Source organism: Canis lupus, chromosome 2, assembly GCF_048164855.1.
Source record: "Canis lupus baileyi chromosome 2, mCanLup2.hap1, whole genome shotgun sequence".
NCBI classification, from domain to species: Eukaryota; Metazoa; Chordata; class Mammalia; order Carnivora; family Canidae; genus Canis; species Canis lupus.
Window position 1 is genome coordinate 3,921,138 of NC_132839.1, and position 8,525 is coordinate 3,929,662.

At 42.4% G+C, this 8,525-nt stretch overlaps 1 pseudogene; it reads left to right on the top strand.

Annotated features, from left to right (window-relative positions):
* Positions 1–7,250: 7,250 nt before the first annotated feature.
* LOC140610936 (small nuclear ribonucleoprotein F pseudogene) lies at positions 7,251–7,549 on the top strand (annotated as a pseudogene).
* The last annotated feature ends 976 nt before the right edge of the window (positions 7,550–8,525 follow it).

An 8,525-nucleotide genomic window follows, 5' to 3' on the forward strand; every position in this document is an offset into this window, starting at 1 on the left:
GAGTGCTAGGAAGGCAAATGTCCACAAATGTCCAAAATATGCACAGCTACATGGTCATAAAAACCTACCAATCTCTTTCAAAACTATTTATTTACTTCTACATGGAGCAATTTTGAAAATCTGTGATTTTCATATGCTCCTGGCAGTTTGGCCATAGAAAATAATTTCTGCCTACTGTCAGTTACTTAACATTTCTGTCCAATTTGAATCTAAATCCTAGCATGTTCTAGAATTAGTAAACCATGTTCTTTGTCTTTTTTAGACAGGTTCAGTTGTTTTGTTCATATGTTTTTTTCATACCTGTAAGAAATCATGGTTTGATCAGGAGTCCAACAAATGGTCTCTCTGAGCTCTTTAAAAATCAAAAAAATTTCCCTGGCTAAGAAATTCTGTCAGTAAGTCATTTTAGCAAATTTTCATATTCTACTATCTAATTATATTTGAACTAACTTACTTTCTGTAAGTGCTTCAAGTCTTTGCAAAGCCTTCTTGAGACCCACATTGATGGAGGGATAGGCTCTATTTGCCTGTGAATGCTAAATAAAAAATATAAACCATTTTCCTGCAGTCCTGGGCCTTATCTTCCCCACTGTCGAATAATGTCATTCAAGATTTTGTGAGTTTAGGCCTACACACTGACGCAACAGTGTCATACCAGACTTCCCCATCCCGAATTCCTGATGAATAAATAAATGAGACTCAGATTTAAAAAAAAAAATCTAATGGAGATTCCAAAGAGTCTTGGAGGCAGAACTGATGTCACCAAAGCAATTTTCCAATTTTTCTTTTCTATTTTCTATTACAAGAATATCATGTTGGGACGCCTAGTTGGCTAGTGGTGGAGCATCTGCCTTCGGCTCAGGGAGTGACCTTATCCTTGTATGGAGCCTGTATGGAGCTCCCTGTATGGAGCCTGCTTCTCCCTCTGGCTATGTCTCTGTCTCTCTCCCTGTGTCTCTCATGAATAAATAAATACAATCTTAAAAAAAAAACAAGACAAGAATATCATATTAAGGTCTGTTTAAAATTCGGAAGGTAAATTTAGCACTTAGTATGTAATAAGTTATGGCTATGATGATGTCAAGATTTAGAATAGCTGTATTAAAGGCCCAGTTTCTACTACTTTCAGAAACCCTACTTGCTCTGTCCACATCAGATAGTATGCATCATTTTCTATCTTTCTGGTTTTGATATTTGCAATGATCTTAGTCATAATTAATTACTAATATAGGATGGTAATTATTTAGTGATGTCTCAAATCCTTAGGAATAGATTGAGCTGAGTGCCCAATACTTCTTTAACAATGTGCACAGACATCATTAAATCTCGTATATAGCATTCTGACTTCTCTGAAACAACAAACTCAAAAATCTTCAATCTGGTTTCTCAAAACAAGCTTCAGAGGTTGCTGGGAGGTGGATTATGGTCAGAATTAATGTATTACCTACCTGCACTTCTTTACTAATTGCAGGTAACAGTTTACAGATTTTTTTCCCCTGTGGCCTAACCCAATCTTCCACTTTTCCCTATAGATGATTTTACCCAGGGAAAATCAGAAGTCAGAGAATGTGAAAGCTGGAAGCAACTTTAGAGGTCATGAGAGATACTCCATGATTGGTGGTTTAGATTCTTATGAAAATTGAAAAAAAAAAAACATATTAGCACACTCCCTGAGAACATGCATATTAAAAACATATTTGCAGAACTTCTCAGATCCCAGAAAAAGAATCTGGGTGTCTCGGGCTTGTAAGATTATTGAGATGAAGTGACTTGCTCAAGACCACAGAACAAGCTAATGAAGTCGGGGCTCAAGCCTAAAGCACAGGGGAGTCCTGGCTACCTGAGATTATTACCTGAGGCCCTGCTGCTACACAGCTGCCATGGGGGCCTTCACAGGAAGACATTGTCTAACAGACCAAACAGTCATAAAGTTTCTCCCTGTTCAAATATTCTGCTCCATTTAGTGTTGATTCCCAGCAATTACATCAATGACTCTGTTGATTGGCCTCCAGGATCATCCGTCGTTTAGAATATCCAACAATGCATTGTTAATAGAGTGCACGTTGACCGCAAAGAGAAAAGGCAAATCTTACCAAAGGTATGGGGTTTCATGAGGTTGATGGAAGTGGTGTTAGAAAACTGCCTAAAAATCACACATGCTCAGACTTTGATAACCAAGGCCCCGGAGGGTTAGACTTCTTGACAGCTAAGAGGAGAGAGGGACACGGAGACTGTCTAGCTAAGCCCTCCGAAAGAGAATACTTGGCTGTGAACATGTTTAAGAGAATCCCCTGGGGAGACCAATGAAGCCCCTCACCCATTTTTATTAAGTGATCCTCTTTAGGGTCATTTAAACATCAAATGCAACTTGGAATATGTTGAAGTATAGTTTTGTTGGGAAGTAACACCAAACTCTGCAGGCTTTAATTTTTTACATCCTACAGAAACTTTTCTTTTCACTAACTGTACAATTTTGTTCCATTTTAAGTGAGCTCGCTTTAGATTGCTGCTTTTTCCCTTTACCCATTATTCTTGGATAATGGGTTTGTGCTTTACTTCATCCTAACTTCAAGAAGCAGAAACTTCTTTTATGTGTTGATCTTTAATTTCATGCTTCTGATCCCCAAAAACAAAGTGACTGGAGGACTGTCATTTTGCAAGTCTCCCTCTAGGATTTTTTTCAACCAGGTTCACAGATACAGAGCATCAATAATAACCTCTGGGCAATAAAATTGTTGTGCTACAAATTGAGTAAATTTTGATTAACTGGGAAGAACTTTTCTGAAACTCCATGTGCAGCATAACTCAATATTGTTTTGAAAAATGAGAATGTCATTGAAACCAAAGGGCATAGACATGAAATAGATGAATTCTGGGTTATTTATTGAATGCCTCTCATAGATAGAATTTTATAAAGTCTTATGTGGTTTGAATAATTTGTGACTGTACATGCTTCTGTTCCCAGACATTTTAATCATTAATGATACTGCAGCATAAAACACCCCCAAGACATTTTTACTCTCTTTGGTAATCTAAGAATGAATTATGAAGTTAACCTTGATAATTAGATTATTTGGGGTTATCCAGAAGAATGGAATTACTGTTAATTTAAACCATTGATCAGTTTCTTATTGGGGCTTTACAATGGCAGTCAAATTCGGGGGCTCATACTTAGGCACCTCTTCTGCTTAGGTAGCTGTCCAACATCTTTATAGTTTTTGCCCCAGTTTTTCTAAGGCTGAATACCAATGGCAGCATAGGGCTACTGGTAGGGTGACCATATAATTTATCACCTGAACTAGGGCAACTTTGAGGGGATACTTTTAATGAGCATGCTGGGGTGTGAACAAGGATTATCCCAGTACACAAGGACATGTGCCCACTGTACCTACTAATGGCCTGTTGATTCTTAGCGCTCAAGAGTCAGGGACTCCTGGCTCATTGTTTACAAAACTCCTCTACCCAAGACCCAGGTCCTGACTTATCAGGACACCGTGCCTCTTGGAAGCAGCTTCCCCAGGCACCCTCTGTACCTAGGAGAAGGCAAGCTCTGCTGCAGAGGATCAGCCCGGACCTAGCCCTTGGGATCTTCACCTCTACTTACTTACTTGTCCTCATTGGTTGAATTCTCTTTAGTAGGTCAAGGCTGAAATGAGATCCCAAGGATGAGAATGGAGTAAATCCCACCTAAGCATAGAAGGCTGAGCTGTGGTGTGTATGTGTCTGTGTGTATATGTGAGACAGAGTGAGAGAGAGATGATAATGATGAAATGGCGACAGCATGGAATCTTGTCACGGGTCCTGCCCTTTTCCGGACTAATGGCATGTTCTTTAATCTCTTTGAGCCCCAGTTTATCCATATGTAAAATGAAAAGGATATGAATCTCTACCTAACACGGTTGTTATAAGACCAAACAGTTTGCCTACCATGCTCCATATCTAGTCTCCCCTTCTTCCTTTAGTGATAGAATTGGCCAAGTTCTAATGGGGCACACACTCTCTAAACCAGCTGTTACATCCACCAGCTTTTCTCGTAGTTCTGGTGAAGGGGTTGCCTACAGCTTCCTGAATTCATCCTCACAAAGAAGCTGTGACCCTCCCCTCCCTCTTTCCCCTTTTATTGTGGCGAGGGAATGGCAATAACTGGAACAGCTAGCCTGGACCCAGAGATGACACCACCGTGCGGTGGAGACAATCACTTCTATATTAACACATGAGAGAAAAATCAGCGTTGGCCTCACTTCAGACTGTACTTGGGGGCCGGAACTCATACAAACAGAGCAGTGGCTTTGAAAGCTCAATAGAGATGGAGTCAAAAGGTACATGTTGTAGCCCTGCTCTATTGCTTGCATGACCTTGAGCATCTCTAAATGTCACTTTTCTCATCTTGTAATAGTAGAAATAATACCTGAGAGGCCGGTGATATGAAATAATGAATAAATATAGCACACCGTTACCACTTTTCTTTCTGAACCAGGGTTCATCTCCATGAGTTTACTCATTCATTTGCAGCCATTTAAGGATCCAGGCACTATCCAAGACGTGAAGTTATCTAGCGTTGCATAAGGCACCGGAAGTTTCCAAGCCTCCTGTGGACAGAGACTAAATAGACCAACAAGAAATATTACCTGGTGATGAGTGTTACAGTGATTATGAAACAAGATGATGTTCTACAGATTGAGTAGGAGGGCACGATGGGACATGGTCAGAAAAGGGATCTCTGACGTTTCCGTTGAGACTGGATCACAAAAGGAGCCAGTTTGTGAAGATTTGTGGGGAGGAGATTCTGGACAGAGAGAACACCTAGGGCAAATAACCTATGGTGAGAAGAGCAAAGCTTATTCAACGAGGAGAAAGCCAGTGTGGCTGGAGCCGAGTGAGTAAGTAGTGGATAGTAGGAGATTAAATCAGAGGTAGGAGAAGCCAGATCATTTGTCCATATAGTTCATAGAATTAATTCCAAGCATAATCAGAAGTCATTAGATGGCTTTCCATAGGAAGGATAAAACAATGGCACTTCCCTTCAGGCTTCCTCAGAGGCCAATTCTGTACCTAAGTGCAGGCAGCACTTGTGAAAACATATCCTATTATTCAAGTCAAGCGGCTTCCTCAAATAGGGAGAAAATTCCAAGTACCGGTTATCTGAGAAAGCACGGGGGTGTTACCAGGACAATGTTGACCCCCAAGGCAGGCGCCACTGCTGAGTCCTTTATTGTCGTTCTTCAAGGAGATTAGTAGCTGAGAATTTTATGTCAGAAATGCCTGGCTTTGAATCTCCGTTCCTCTAACACCAAGCATCTGACCTTACATAAGTCACTCCACCTCCTGGAGTTTCATTTATTCTCATACATAAGATATGAAAAATGACACTAATTTCAGCAATCCCATTGGAAGGCTTCCATGGGATTTTGTATGTGGAATGCCTGGCACAGTATAAAGACTCAATAAAAACACAGTACGTATATTTAGTTCTTGTATAGGCCTAGAATCCAATGAGAAATCACTAGGCCAGAAGAAATTAACTGTTAGAACAGGTTTGGAAATAACGTTTGCTACAACTTTGGTGTTCATCTTTCTGAGGGTCGCCTGCCCAGAGTTTCTCTCCCCAGAAGGGAAAAGAGAGAGACCTTGTGTTTGGTCAGCTTGAGCAAGTGCATGCGAAGTCTCCATAGAGGTACTGAGGTGGAGACTGGAGGCTTCAAGACTCTCCCTGGAATCCCACAAAGCCCCGTTGGAGTCCTCTAGCCTTCCCTGGTCTGCCTTCTCTCAGGCCCACACAGACGCCCCTCTGCTGCTCTCGGCCACACCATCACTCTCTGCGAGCTTTGTCTTACGACATTCCACATGGCTGTGTCTCGTTCCCACATTCAATAAAAAACATAAGCTCCTTGAGAGGAGAGACGACTTACCATCCTTCTCCTTCACTTGTGTTTTCCAAAGTGCTTTCAGGTACAGGCGGTGCTTAACTAACGTGGGAATGAATGAAAGAATGAACAAAGAGATAAAGAAGAACTCTCCGGTGATTACCCTTGCCTCCCTCCATTCCCATCTACCGCGTATCTTCTGTTTGCCTTGGAATCCGTTGTCCACCCTTCTCCGTCCTGTCTCAGGAGGCCAGGTCAACATGCCCTTTTGTCATCTGACTTCTGACAGCCTTGCTCAAGGAGAGGCAGTGGGCAAGAGGGTGAGGTCTGGACTAGCAAGTTCCCTTTATAAAACGACTCTTCCTGAGTTTCTGCAGCTGTTCCCTCTCTCTAAGGCCCAGGGGTGGTAGCTCCCTGCTGTTGCTGGCCCTGGGAATCTCCTTTCTACCCCAACCCCCACCCACACCATTGTAAGGCATCCATTTTTAAAACTACTCTCAAATTAGTTACTTTAGATCTGCCATTTTTTCCCCCAAGGACACTAAGCTATCTCATATATGGGAACCCGGGTAGATGCAAGCGTGTCCTCTTCTAGATTAGGATTTGGGATCCATTTGTTGTAGAAGAGCAGATTCCACCTCTCCCTTTGGTAAACTTCCATTGTTTCCCAACCACACCGGATTGCTCTGAGCTGCTATAACTTGGGCAAATTAGGATGAAGCTGCCCGTTGTCTTGAAGAACGAAGGGAGTCGTTCATAAGGATTACAGAATTTACCAGGCATGAACCATTGCTGACAGTTAAATGTTTTTAAGAAGAGTAAAATAAAATGTCACATCATGGAAGAACTAAAAATACTTTTGAAAGTGTATATTGTGCATGAGTTTTTTTCTGAGTTGCCAGGCTGTGGGTGTTGAAGACTCTTCAGAAGATTTGGTCTGTCATGTTTAGATGGTAGGTGGCAAAAGAAAGTCTTCTTTAAAAATTCAGGATGTTCATTCCATTGTCTCTTGTTTAAGTGTGAATTATAGAATGTTGGATCCAAAAATAATTCGTGCTGGAGCAGTGAAGGCCACTTGGCAGCTCCCAGGGAGGACAGGTCACCCGGGAAATGGTGTCTCCCAACTACGCCCTCCTGGCGCTCAGGCCACCACCTAGATTACTCTTGCAACTGCTTCTCATGAAGACAGAACATTGTCTATCAAATAAAATCTTAGAAATGGCAAGGTAGGGTCAATATTTTGGAATTTTCGTAGGAAAAAGCAGTAAGATATTTTCACTTGCAACATTAACATGTCCAAAGAAGAAAATGTGACTGATACACATAAGTAAGACAGCAAAAGCAGGATTTGTGCCTGGCTGCAGTTACCGCAGTCACGAGGGACGGATGACAGGTGGGTTGGTGGCAAGTGGCCCACAGCATGTGCTTGTCATTGAGACGAGCTTACCCCTCAGTCCCAAACCTTTCCTCAGGGGATTCACGGGAAAGCCAGGAACGGTGAAACTCAAGTGAGGAGTGGAGTACAGGCTGCCTGGTACCTGAGGTCGCTACGTGAACATGCGGCTTGTGAACACAGAAGGATACATAGACGGAGCACTGTCTGGACATTTGGGTGAAGTTTTATAAGGTATAATAATGCTTTTTGTATCAGGGATGTTGAAGAAGAGGAAGAAGATGGGCAATGAGAGAACAGCATCTTCTGTGGGGAACTTTTTAATATATATTTCTGGACAATAAACACGCCTTTTTCAGAAGAAGAACAAGAGGAGGGGGAGGGGGAGGAGGAGAAGAAAAAATTAACTGTTAAAACAGGTTTGGAAATAACGTTTGCTACAACTTTGGTGTTCATCTTTCTGAGGGTCGCCTGCCCAGAGTTTCTCTCCCCAGAAGGGAAAAGAGAGAGACCTTGTGTTTGGTCAGCTTGAGCAAGTGCATGCGAAGTCTCTGCAGAGAAGGTAAGCAGCATCTGCGATTCGGCCACTAATCTCCCTCTGTTCTAGTTTTCAAACCAATTATTTTTCTGATTTATTCATTGAACAGAAGTTATAGGTACTGGATATACATCCTTGAGCCAATCAAACCAATTTAACTATCTCATTCTAGGGAGGCCTGGGAGGCTCAGTGGTTGAGCGTCTGCCTTCAGCCCAGGGCGTGATCCCGGGGTCCGAGGATCGAGTCCCACGTCGGGCTCCCCACAGGGAGCCTATTTCTCCCTCTGCCTGTGTCTCTGCTCTCTCTCTCTCTCTGTTTCTCATGCATAAATAAATAAATCCTTAAAAAATAACTCATTCTAAAAAGGGCAGCTAAGTACTAAAGGAATGAACAAAGCAACTACAAAAGTCCAATCACCTGCGCATGCCCTTTCAAAGAAAAACATGCAAATAAAGGTTCTTTGTGAAAACTGGAGCCAGGCCTTGGGCCACATTACTGTTACCACCCCTGGCACCAGGTACAGACACACCTTATCTGAGAGATGCCCTGGAGCTAGACCTGTAAACGCTATTGGAGTTGCAGATGCACTGAGGGGTTAAAAGTTAGTACAAAATTTAGGGTGGCCAGAGTCTGTGACCCGGAGCCAAGACTCAGTCCTCTCTGGGCATTAGGACCCCATGTGCTTTCCAGAGATCCCTGGAAGGAAATGTTTGCATATTCCAGGTGTGA